The sequence below is a fragment of the Anser brachyrhynchus genome (assembly GCF_964034855.1).
Source record: "Anser brachyrhynchus genome assembly, chromosome: 10".
Taxonomy (NCBI): domain Eukaryota; kingdom Metazoa; phylum Chordata; class Aves; order Anseriformes; family Anatidae; genus Anser; species Anser brachyrhynchus.
The window spans coordinates 22,932,135-22,945,045 of NC_137705.1; the positions used below are offsets into that span (position 1 = coordinate 22,932,135).

Genomic DNA, 12,911 nt, shown 5'->3' on the forward strand with positions numbered 1-12,911 from the left:
ACTTGATAATGTAAGTACATTTAATGATATTTAATTATACTGTATGTCCCATCACCTAAGAGACATTAGTAAAACATCCATTCGATTCTCCCCAACACTAACAATCCCATGCACTCACAACTAATTAATCCATAAATATTTATAATAATACGTACTGGGTTGTTTTCTTCTGCCTCATACTTTCTGAGCCTTCATTGTGCTCAGGTTTTACTCTGTAAATCTGGACTCAAACAAATTAGCTAACCTTTTGTGCTGCTCCTTTCCAGAAGCTGAAATTTGCTTGTAACAACTTACCCTCAGGATGTGGGGCTTCGGTTCCCATCCTGAAAACTGCTGGGTTTATAATTAAATTGTGAGACCTGACAAGTTTTTGAGATTCAGATGAGCGAATCAACTCACAATAGCTCAAGTGACCTCACTTCATATTTATTTCCTACGGCATTCTTAAAACCAAGATTTGTTACTAGGTTTCATACTGTGCTATTTTGCTAAACTGCCCTGCCCAGGATGCAAAGGAAAATGTCCAGCAGTAAATATAGCTATTTCAAAAGCATTTCTGGACAGTTTAGGAAACCGGACTGGCTTGTCATAGCTAAGGTTCTCGCAATCATTCAAGGCAATGATGCGGTCTAACAAAAGCTTGTAATAACTGGACGAGCACAGCCTGGCCTGTGCCCATAGCCTCCTCCTGGGCACCGCCAGAGGTCACTGCCCATTGCAGGCTCTGTCTCCAAACTCTGTTAATGCCAAGGCTTAACTGTCACCCCGTCCATCCAAGGTGTCATGGCCAAGTGTAGCTGTGGTGCTATTATCCCTACACAACAGATGAGAAGATAGACTGTTGGTTTTTTCTTCTGCTGAGGTTTTAAAGCTAACAACTGAGCACAAGATGGTAGAATCATACACAAACTATCTTCACTACTAAAAGCAAGCTGGAGAGTGCTTCTTCTTGAGGGAGCTAACCAACATACCCTGTCCTGGTACAAAAATCAGTGTGGGTGCAAAGCCCTGCAATGCTAGTTATTTAACCTGAGTCTGAACCCAAAAGCATGTATGCACTTTAATTCAATGCTGTAAAATGTTTGCGTAACTGGCAGACATGGTGAGCTTCAAACAAGCTGTTGTGGTTTAGCCCGGCTGGCAGCTAAACACCACACAGCCGTTCGCTCACCCTCCCCCCTCCCTCTCTGGGATGGGGGAGAGAAACGGGAAAGTGAAGCCGGTGAGTTGAGATAAAGACAGTTTATTAAGACAGGAAAATAATAATAACAATAATAATAATAATAGTGATAATGATAATAGTATTAATAATAATAATGTGTAAGAAACAAGTGATGCACAGTGCAATTGCTCACCACCCGCTGACCGATGCCCAGCCTATCCCCGAGCAGCCGGCCCCCCCACCCCGGCCAGCCACCCCTAAAAATTTGTTTAGCATGACGCCAGATGGTATGGAATACCCCTTTGGCCAGTTTGGGTCAGCTGTCCTGGGTCTGTCCCCTCCCAGATCCTGCTGCACCCCCAGCCTGCTCGCTGGCAGGACAGAGCGAGAAGCCGAAAAGTCCTTGGCCTGGTGTAAACACTGCTATGCAACAATTAATACATCAGCATGTTATCAGCGCTCTTCTCATCCTAATCCAAAACATAGCACCCTACCAGCTACTATGAGGAAAAATTAACTCTGTCCTAACTGGAACCAGGACACAAGCTGATTTTTCTGATAAACCCTGCTGAATGATTGTGGAAAGCCAACCTAACCTGCACCTAAAAGTGGGACAACCGCAGACATGAGAATCCTTTAAAAAACAAAAAACAACAAAAAAAAACACTTTCTTTTACATCTTGTGTTGGATTAGTTCAAATGTACGAAAATAAGGTGGTACAGCACATCATTGTTCATCCTCCTTTTATATACCGCATTTGTGTATTGCTCAGCTTTAGCAAATAGCAGAACAAAAATCTCTGAACTGGGTCTGAAACGGCCTTAACTAAGTCTCTGGTGAGCAGCGCTCTGAGCAATGTGCGTTCTAGCAGACATACATGTCCACAAGTCCTTTCCAGGCCAAGAATTGCTGTGCTGTGCCCAGATGTGTGCACAGGGGCCACCACGAATTCAAGGCTAGGACTAATCACACAGAGAAAAAAATGAAATGGCTTCAGGGGAAAGAACATTTTGGGACAGGCTTCATGTTTGGGTGAGATACAGTAATGTACCTTTCTTACACAAAAGACATTTCAAAATAAGAACGTGAAAGGCTCAGGTAGCTTGAATATATTTATTCTAGTGACTGAAAAATCCGGATATTCACTGATAGCCGATAAGTAGGGGAGAAGTAGGTGAAAACTTTCTGGCAGAAAGCTGCCAGAGGTGACGTCTGCATGCAAGAAACAAGCAGAGGAATTACAGACATTGCTTGTCACGAAACTGAATTCTTAAGATGTCTAAGCGTCAGGAGAAAAATGTGACTTAACCTTCAACATCTGATGCAATGCCTTGGCTGGATTTGGGGAGCACAGGACACACAGAGTGTGCTCCTTGACCTGAGCAGTTAGATATCCACGCTGATCAATGCTTGGCCCATTGCCAGGAGTTGCAAAGGAGATATGACTGGAGGGTCCAAACAGCAGGGTGTCTGGCACACCATCTGCTAGGCATAGCAGGGAGCAGATGCTCAAGATACTTCCTTACTCTGCCAGGGTGGAACAAGCTGGAGAGGAAGGGAAGATTTTCTTTTTCCCCAGACATTTCCCTGTTTCCTTCTCCTGCCCTTTACCGCAAGCCTGACACCTCCTTCAGCCACCTACAGCGTCTCTAGACCACATGGTGCCTTTCAGCAGTTTTCTTCTTTTGTCCCATTCACTTGACTTCCAATGCACAAAGATGCACTTAGGTAAGCCAGAGCCAAAGACTTGAAAAGACCACAGCTCTTTGGTTTGGGCCTTTGGATTTGCTCGGAGGTGCTGGGAAGCATGCTGCCACGGGGGCTGGCAGGGAGCACGTGGACCGGACGCTCTGCGGAGCGTGTGAACCGGCTGCTGTGCCACTGCCGCAGCCAGAGGTGACGAGGCAGCAGCCCAAAAATGCTTCACCACTCCTGTAGGTCTGTGGGAAGGCTCTGGTCATCCCAAGTAGCCACACTACCTCTTCTCAACGGGACTGCAGGAAGGGACCACGTTTATACTTCACGCCTCTGCCCATGTGAAGGAAAATGTTCCCTTTTAAACCATCTCTGCAAGCCTGACTGACAGGCAGTAAATGAGGCGCCATTACACAGTCTCTTTTGGTGAGGGAAACAAAACCGTATTTGGATCTAAACCAAACCTGTCTCATTTTAGATAAATCATTTAGGCACGTGTGTAAACTGACACAAAACGAGTCCACACAGCGGGAAGTACCAAGATAACAAAAAAGATCACTGAGATCCTACTTCTTTTATTTTTAATCCATCTTCCTATTGTAACTTGAAAGGGTCTCAGGTACCAAGGGCCCCTTGCAGAGGAGAAATATTGTTAGGCAGTTACACAGAAATGTAGCATGGGCTTGGCAGGTACAGATTTTCTTTTTCTCTGTACAAGTAAGAAGTATTTCTACTTATTTCCACCAGTGTGAGAAAAGACATTTGTATGTTTTACCTTGTGTGAGACAGGCATAGCCAGAGCCTGCTTTTGGCTGCTCTGTTAGAAGCAGCAGGAATATCACTGAAGTCAGTTGAATTACTCCAAATCTAGTTGACATGGATAAAATCCGTGGGTCAGAGTTTTGGCCCCAGAGAGAATGCTGTGATAACACCAATGGGACACAGAAGCTTTGGTGCTGCTAAAGAGTGCCTGTGCAACTCCCTACAATGTGCTGGAGCCCCAGCATGCCACCAGAACCTCCTGCTACATTTTTCCTGAAGAGCTAATCTAGAAAAAGCAGCTAGGAAGTATTTCTGCAATCAGATGAATTCCTCACCGCTAGAATATCTTCCTGGCAATGCCAGGTTTCCTAACATAAAGCAAGCCTCAGATTACTGTACCAGAGCCTAGGAGTTGCATCAGATCTGCTGTCAATTTAAGACAAGGCTTATGCTAAAGTCACTTTCGGAAGTTACTCTCCCTCTACTTCTAAGCAAGCACACTTCTGTGGCACCTTAGGTCTCAGCCAGAATTTTCAAATTCAAATTCTATTTCAAATGATTTGGTATCATTCAATAGATGACATAAATTTAAAACAGAGTACTTTCCCCTGACTACTGGTACTAGACTGTAAACTACATCTCCTTGATTCACATGCCCATTGCACTGCTAGGCAGATAAACAAGGTGTGAAATGGCTGCTGTTCCTTCTCTACTCACTTTGTTTTATTCTAAGTATGCTGTTCCTCATATCCAAATTTCTAGATTAGATTAAGGAAAAAAAAATCTGCAGAGTTAATTCCATTAATTATAAAGCTAATCAACTAAATAATTCACAGAAGGTCTGAGCCCATTGTTATTTTCTTCTGAGTATGTTATATAAACATTAATTACAAGAGCATCGGGTTTAAACAAAGAAAAATCAGAAGCAAACTCCTCTTGGAAAAAGGAAACAGCTTCTCAGCAGAAGTGTTCAGAGAGATCACAGTGTGCGTGGGAAGAGCTATCACAGGCAGCTCACTGACAGCAGCATCATAAAGGAAATGGGGTGTGATCCAGCAATAAATTAATCAGTGCTTTTAGCACTGAGCTAATGAGTTATGGAACAGGCAGGTACTTTTTTTTTTTAATGTTGTTTCCACTTATGTATTTTGGGTATTCACAGACTTCCCTGACATCTGCTATAATTTTTGCATTAATTACTAATAATTGGAAATCCCATCAAGCTATTTTAAATATAATTGACGTGCTTTATCTAAGCAAAATGTATCATTATGGTCAATTTCTGCACCTGGTAATTGAGGTAGGGTTCAATTTTAGCATGTGGAAGTATTACTACGTGGATTTAAGATTGTAACAATAGGTCCCTATTTTATACATCTGGTTAGAGATAAATAGATTTGTACCTTAGTCTTTGCTCTTTGATGTCTATCCCCCTGTGCTCTAGCCTTCAAATAAAGCTGCCTTTCCACAACTGATTAAAAACACCTGCCATCAAAAGGAGAAAAAAAATTAAAAGAAAACAAAACTGAAGAGAAGGCAATCACAGACAACTGAAAAAAATCAGACCTATAAAAAAGGGGAAACTCTAAAGTGTTGATATGGGCAGTGGTTTTACTGGATATTATAAAATCCACAATTAAAATGTAGTAAAATCCTCACGGCTCAGTTCAGAACCCCCATGGGTGGGTTCAGGAAAACAAGGAAACAGTACCAAGTTGTTAAATGTAACCACTTAAACTAGGCCTTAATGGGGTACTTACTTTCTGTAGCTATCACAGTTTTATATATCTGAATTATTTTCCAAAGTGACTTTTGTGTATCTGCAGAGCAGACACAGGGGTGTGTTCCTGCAGAGTGTTCACACACAGGATTCATAGCAGGAGGCTGGTTATCATTTTATTCACATCAGCTATAGATGCATACAGCTGTTCTGTTTTCACTGGTTGACACCAAGAGTCAGGTCTCTTTGCCTTTAAAAAGCAAGCGTGAGCCTACATATACACTGATTTTTTAAAAAAATGAGGAGTACTACTTTAAAAAGCACATCCTTATGCCCAGCAGAGTCACATTCTTTGCCACTATAAACAAAACTGATTCCATAGAAAGATAAAAGCAGACATGCCACAGATTTCCATAAGCAGTCTTTCTGGGGCCAGACGTCTGCAGCTGTAGCATCAGCCCACGAGGCTGACCACTAGTACAATGCAGGGGAAATAGTGCACTTTGAAGGACAGTTTTCTGAGCAAGCCGTCTTGCAAAGATCGTAAGTGTGAGCGGGAAAGAAGAAAGGCAAAAAGAGAATTAAAACAGAAAAACAAGAAACAAATTGGAGCAGGGGATTTTAGTCTAACTACTCTGCTGCACCACTCTTTTTCTTTTTACCCCCTCCCTTTTGCATCTTTCCCTGGCTTGGTGCTGCCATTCCTTCATTCACATGAGACTGGGTCTTTAGAGGAGCTGCCAATATCAGAGAACTCAGAAGGCACAGGTACTGTGCCACATTCCTCATTCGTATCCAGAGCAATGGTCTTCTGTAAGGGGATTAAAATGGAGTGTGCCTAGGTCAAAACGTAGACAGGAAGACAACTGGACTTTTGCTTTCTTCCTGTCAGGAAAGACTATAGGCTGGCCAAAGTATTAAGTCACATCTTTCATCATATCTGGAGAAAGACTTTAGTTGGATGGGAACAGCAGGAAGCCAGAGACAGCCTAACATGAAACGACATCCAAAGAACCAAAACCCTCTATTATCCTGTTATGAAGCAAACTCACAGTATTTTACAGGTAATGTCATTCAATATCTAGCACAAATTTTAAAAATGTAATAGTCCTACACTTGACTGCAATACCTTCTATTATTATAGGTGGTAATGAATGCAAATAATATGGTAATTATAGTCCATCATTACAATGAAAAGTTTCCTAGCAAAGTGCTACCATAAATGAAAACCCACGTCACATTTGATACCAAAAACATAAGCCTGATTCCATTTAAACATACCTACCACAGAAATATCCCACATATGTCCCAGATCTGTCAGTAATTACACTTGAAAAGGATGCGCCATATGTTAGTTAGCTCAGTGAAACTAGCCATATTGTGGTCTTTAAGTCGTCATGGCCATTAGCTTTTATCAGTATTCATCACCAGCATATTTTGCTCTTGCAGCTTCTGTTTCTTTCCAGTCTCCCCAAGCTCACCTTGCTTTCCCATCTTCCCCTGCTCAGCTCAGCACAAAGTGCAGGGGATCAGGTTGCAGTCACCTGGAAAACATCTCTTTGTCCCCAAGGTGCATGGTCCCTGGCACAGTGCAGTGCCACTCACAGCATTTCCAAATCCATAAGCCCCATCTTTATTTGTTAGCACTGAATATTAAACTAGTACCTCTTTCAGATGTGCAAGTAATTTCACATTGCTTCATGTAGACATTCTTGTGGGCAGAAGAGTAATCCAAATGTTTTGCTTGGCCACCTGGTTATGTACTGTTATGTAAAATCTTTAAAATGGCAATATATTCTACAGTCTAATTCAATGTAAGGGAAATAAACATTTAGGAAACATAAATAAACCAACCAGAATTATCAAACTGGGCTTTGAACCTGTATTTAGGAACAAGGAGAAGTCAGAAATTAGGTCCAAGTTAAGACCAAGGAAAGTAGAGTTTTGACCTGAAGTATCTGTCTCAAACTCCAACAATGATTAAGAAAACTACAGGCCAATTTCTGCAAACAGTTATGCATTTGAATAACTTCAAAGATCTTATTCGTATGAGTAAAATTCCTTACCTAAATGTCTGCAGGATCATGCTTCACGATGGGAGCCAGGAAGGCTGGAGAAGTGTTTTAAATCGCTCCTTACCTACTGTTAGTCCAGTAAGGAAGGGGATACTCTCTCCCTGTGCAACATAACCAGATAAAAGCACGTTAACTTGACTTCATTGTGGCATACAACTTACAGCTAAAGTAGCCTAAAGGAAATTGTATAACTTGGTGTACATTCTTTTATTACATAGCACAGACAAATGAAGTGTCATTGTTGGACTGACTTTTTATTGTTTGGGTGCTGACTCTGTGCTCTTCAGAGCACATCCTGTACATTCCGTTTTCTTATAAGGTACCTATTTGTAGGGGCTGTTCTTCCTGAAGAGCATGAACGAGTCCCTCCTACCACACAGGAAATTTGTTTTTGAGAGAGGCCAGTAAGTACATTTTGCCTACTGTGGAAAAGGTGAGTCAGACCCATGAAATATAAACTGCAGGTAAAAAAGCACTGAAAACAAATAATCTGCTGAAAGGTATGCTTTGCATTTGTGTAACGGTCTTCAGATAAGGTTCACAAAGCTAGATAATTATTATTTGAATATTTGGTATAGATTACTACTATCTATATAGCTTGATATCTACATGGTAGCCATGTAACAACCACGAAGTACAACATCTTTCACATAGAAGTAGATATGCATTTCTGGGAACAGCTCTGTATACCAGGTGCTTTGTGTTTTGAATTTCTACCCTAGCTCTGCATGTCTAGTAGTGCTAGAGTCAGTGGGAGCCACCAATCTAGAGTAAATCCAGCAAATATAGAGACATGCACCCATAATGTACCAGGTACGTAGCATACGCCTTGAAATTCTGCAGGTAGTCACAACTCACTCAGCTAGGAGGAGGTCCAAAAATCACAATTTCCTATTATAATTACTCCGATACTTTTCCTTGTTTCAGAGACAAGAATAAAAATGTATCTCATTGAATCCCTCACCTATTACATCCTCTATCCTCTGGAGCAGTTGGATGGCTGTCTGTCCCCTGGAGAAGAAAAAATACCTGTACAGAATGGAGAATGACACGCTCCCCATGGGAAAGGTTTTGCATCCACTGTGTGTTTGGTCTGGTGTAAACAAGCAAGGAGTAACTCAAGGTGGTGTCCACCAGTAACTCACTTGTTTGGACATTGCAGCCTGGTTATCTGAGGGGAAAGCTGGCCAAAGCCACAGCTCTGTCACGATTTGTGCCTCGTGACCAGAGACTCCTGGAGTCTGTACAGTAAGAAAGAAAGATTTCTAAAGGAGAGGGAGAAAGCAGACCTCACGCAGTACCTTTGAAAATCTCTCCCTAAAGGCATAACTCAAAAAGCCATTAATGGGGCAGAGAGTTTTCATTATTCGAAGCATGTTTATTGCATCTCTTTCCCCCGAGGAAGATAGCACCCGCTGTGAAATGGAAGGCAGTTAATGGATTGCAGCAGCAGGAACTAAATATATTTCCTTCTCTTCCATAAGTACCAAAGAAAGAAGAAAGTGGCCAGCACAGGCATTGCCCACAGAGGCTAACTGCTGCTCCAATTCCCCAGACAATACATCAGTTTTACAGCTTCTCACTGAGCTTTGCATGTAGCCAAATGCAGATGCTCTGCCCTGGGAGAAAGATTATTCCTCTCTAGCTAATGCTGGCCAAAAGACTCACACGGAGCTGCCGTATACAGAGATGTCTGAACAGCCGTACAGGTCTGCACCCAGCCCCGGGGCAGGGCAGAACAGGGTGGAAGGGCACAGCTGCAGGGAGCGGGTCCAGCATCCTGCTGGAAGCAGGACTGTTCCCACCACAAGATCAGGTCTCCCCTAGTTCAGACCAGCCACCCAATGCCTCTCGGGGGAATATCTCCCACTTTGCTGCTTTCCCCACTTCACGCAGCATTGCTAGCGTGCAATGGCCCCTCTACTCATTGCTCTACCGTGACTGCAGAGCATCTGCCCTGTTAAAGGCACCCTCAGACAGCATGTTTCATTTCTTCAACTTGCACCGTGCAGAGAGCTGCCAGCCTCCCCCCTGGCCTGGCCCCTGAGGTAAGGGAATCTTGCAGCAGCGCACAGCAGCCGAGCTCTGCCCATTAACCGAGGCACCCCAGGCTGGAGGCTCGCAACTAACCTCACTTCAGCATCTCCTGCCAGCCAATTCCACTGCCTATTGACCTAACAGAAAAGAGCAAACAGAGGAAAGAAAGCATTTTCCTGAGCCTGGCTTTCTCCTATTGCCCCCTCCTTCCCAAAGCATCAGAGACACTCTGCAGAGCACTGAGCTTTCAGTGCCCCTTCGTTGGCTTTGCTTCTACCTGAACAAGGAAAAGACAGGGGCTCTTCCTGAAGTTTTCCTGCTCTCCTATTATCAAGTTGTTAGGTTTGTGGGTTTTTTTGTTGTTTTTTTTTTTTAGATCATTCTTTCTCCTTTCCTTTCCTTTCCTTTCCTTTCCTTTCCTTTCCTTTCCTTTCCTTTCCTTTCCTTTCCTTTCCTTTCCTTTCCTTTCCTTTCCTTTCCTTTCCTTTCCTTTCCTTTCCTTTCCTTTCCTTTCCTTTCCTTTCCTTTCCTTTCCTTTCCTTTCCTTTCCTTCCCTTCCCTTCCCTTCCCTTCCCTTCCCTTCCCTTTCCTCCCCTCTCCTCTCCTTTTTCCTTCCCTTTTCCTCTTTCCTCTTCTCCTCTCTTCTCTTGTTTTCCTTGATATCCTATTAGTATTAGTATTTTTCATATGTCTTCCTCAGGTCTGGGGAATAAAAGCTGTGGTAACTTCTCTGGGGGTTGGCCAGCATGAATAACTCAGTCATTAATCCCACAGGCCCTTCCCAGGTGCAGCCTCGTATTAATGGTTGTTTGCCTTCTCTTTTGCTTTTGCACAGTCTTCCTTGAAAATGTCATGCAGACGGTGTAAATAGCATCAGGGTAGATAAAGCAAGGCAAATATAATTTCCATATCTTGTTCTCCACAACCTCTTTCCAGCAGAAGGAGCCATGATATCCCCTAAGTGAACTACTCACACAAGGGTGGATGTTATCCTGACACTACAGCAGAAGCAAAGCAAACAAGAAGTAAATACACAAGTGGAAATGCAGGAAAGAAAATGGAGACTGGATTCCCCACCACAGCCTTTGGGAAGTAAGGCAAAGCCAGGAGGATTACTACTTTTAGAAAATTCATATACATTTTCTAACGAACTAGTATATACAGGAACTCTAACTGGGTACCTTGAATTCTTGTGCTGACTTACAAGATAATGACCAACGTGCAAGGAGAGATGCTTGCACGTATTCCCTTTAGAAAAAGAGCTGAGACTGAATCATGAACATCTTCAGCCTTGAAACCGATGTTGCTCAGAAGGAAATACTGACGGGTGTGGTAGAAGGAGTCATTTCACAGACAATTTGATTAAAAATACAAACCCCACATCTTTTATATGCATTGTTAGAATAAAATAAAAACAGGAATTTAAACTGTATTTATTACACAGTCCTAACATTTCCCGTGTTGTCTTATCACAGTATCACAGTATCACAGATTTCTAGGTTGGAAGAGACCTCAAGATCATCGAGTCCAACCTCCGACCTAACACTAAGTACTCCACTAAACCATATCGCTAAGCTCTACATCTAAACGTCTTTTAAAGACCTCCAGGGATGGTGACTCCACCACCTCCCTGGGCAGCCCGTTCCAATGCTTAATAACCCTTTCGGTAAAGAAGTACTTCCTAACATCCAACCTAAAACTCCCCTGTCGCAACTTTCGCCCATTCCCCCTCGTCCTGTCACCAGGCACGTAGGAGAACAGACCAACCCCCACCTCGCTACAGCCTCCTTTAAGGTAACTGTAGAGAGCGATAAGGTCGCCCCTGAGCCTCCTCTTCTCCAGGCTGAACAAGCCCAGCTCCCTCAGCCGCTCCTCGTAAGACTTGTTCTCCAGACCCCTCACCAGCTTGGTCGCCCTTCTCTGGACTCGCTCGAGCACGTCCATGTCCTTCCTGTAGCGAGGGGCCCAAAACTGAACACAGTACTCGAGGTGCAGCCTCACCAGAGCCGAGTACAGGGGACAATCACTTCCCTAGACCTGCTGGCCACACTGCTTCTTATGCAGGCCAGGATGCTGTTGGCCTTCTTGGCCACCTGAGCACACTGCTGGCTCATATTCAGCCAGCTATCAACCAATACTCCCAGGTCCCTCTCGGCCAGGCAGCTTTCCAGCCACTCATCTCCCAGCCTGTAGCTCTGCTTGGGGTTGTTGCGCCCCAGGTGCAGGACCCGGCACTTGGCCTTGTTGAACTTCATACAGTTGACCTCAGCCCATCGCTCCAGCCTATCCAGATCCTCCTGCAGAGCCTTCCTGCCCTCGAGCAGATCGACACACGCACTTAGCTTGGTGTCATCTGCAAACTTACTGAGGGTGCACTGGACGCCCTCATCCAGATCATCGATAAAGATATTAAAGAGGACCGGCCCCAGTACCGAGCCCCGGGGGACACCACTAGTGACCGGCCTCCAACCAGATTTGACTCCATTCACCACAACTCTCTGGGCCCGGCTACCCAGCCAGTTTCTAACCCAGCGAAGCGTACGCCAGTCCAAGCCCCGAGCAGCCAGTTTCTTGAGGAGAATGTTGTGGGGAACTGTGTCAAAAGCCTTACTGAGGTCAAGGTAAACCACATCCACAGCCTTTCCCTCATCCACCAAGCGCGTCACTTGGTCATAGAAGGAGATCAGGTTCGTCAAGCAGGACCTGCCTTTCATAAACCCATGCTGACTGGGCCTGATCGCCTGCTTGCCCTGCAAGTGCCGCGTGATGACCCTCAAGATAATCTGCTCCATGAGCTTTCCTGGCACTGAGGTCAAACTGACAGGCCTATAGATCCCTGGGTCTGCCCTGCGGCCCTTCTTATAGATGGGCGTCACATTGGCTAGCCGCCAGTCAACTGGGACCTCCCCCGATAGCCAGGACTGCCGATAAATGATGGAAAGAATTCTCCATGCAAATAAAACATTGGTAGGGTAAAGAGTCTGTCTGTTTCACTGCCTCTGTAAACAAGCAAAAATACATTGACAACTCCAAGCTCCCTAAAACATACATGGTAGCTGTAGACGCCTATGTCTGCATATCACCATTACAGATTTCTCTACACCAGTGATTCAGTTTGGACAGAACTGAAACTTCCCCATTTCCCCAGATATTGATAAAATAAACAGTGAAAGAAAGAAATTATTTTCCACAGCTTTTCCTTCTGGTTTTGCAGCAGGCTTTAGTTAAAATGTGATTTCCCAATGAGAACAGAAATAAGAAATAAGAAAGTCAAGTAAAAAACTGAGATTTGTGAGATACCCGTGGAGAAATCTTAATGAGACTTTGTAACTTGGCCTCTTCTTTCCCCAGCTTCAAGAGCCTCTACTCTGCTAAATTATTTACAGTCTATGTAAACTAAGAATGAGTGGAACCAGAGTATTTTGAGAAACAGATGCTGAGGTTGCCCTTTCCTCCCTC

The 12,911-nt window shown here is 43.9% G+C and overlaps 1 long non-coding RNA gene across 1 annotated transcript; it reads left to right on the forward strand.

Moving 5' to 3' along the window:
• The first annotated feature begins 6,287 nt into the window (after positions 1–6,287).
• On the forward strand, positions 6,288–12,396 carry LOC308200513. Its single transcript, XR_013955655.1, has 3 exons — positions 6,288–6,404; positions 7,749–7,848; positions 10,389–12,396. It is a non-coding gene; the product is annotated as an uncharacterized lncRNA (long non-coding RNA).
• Positions 12,397–12,911: the final 515 nt, after the last annotated feature.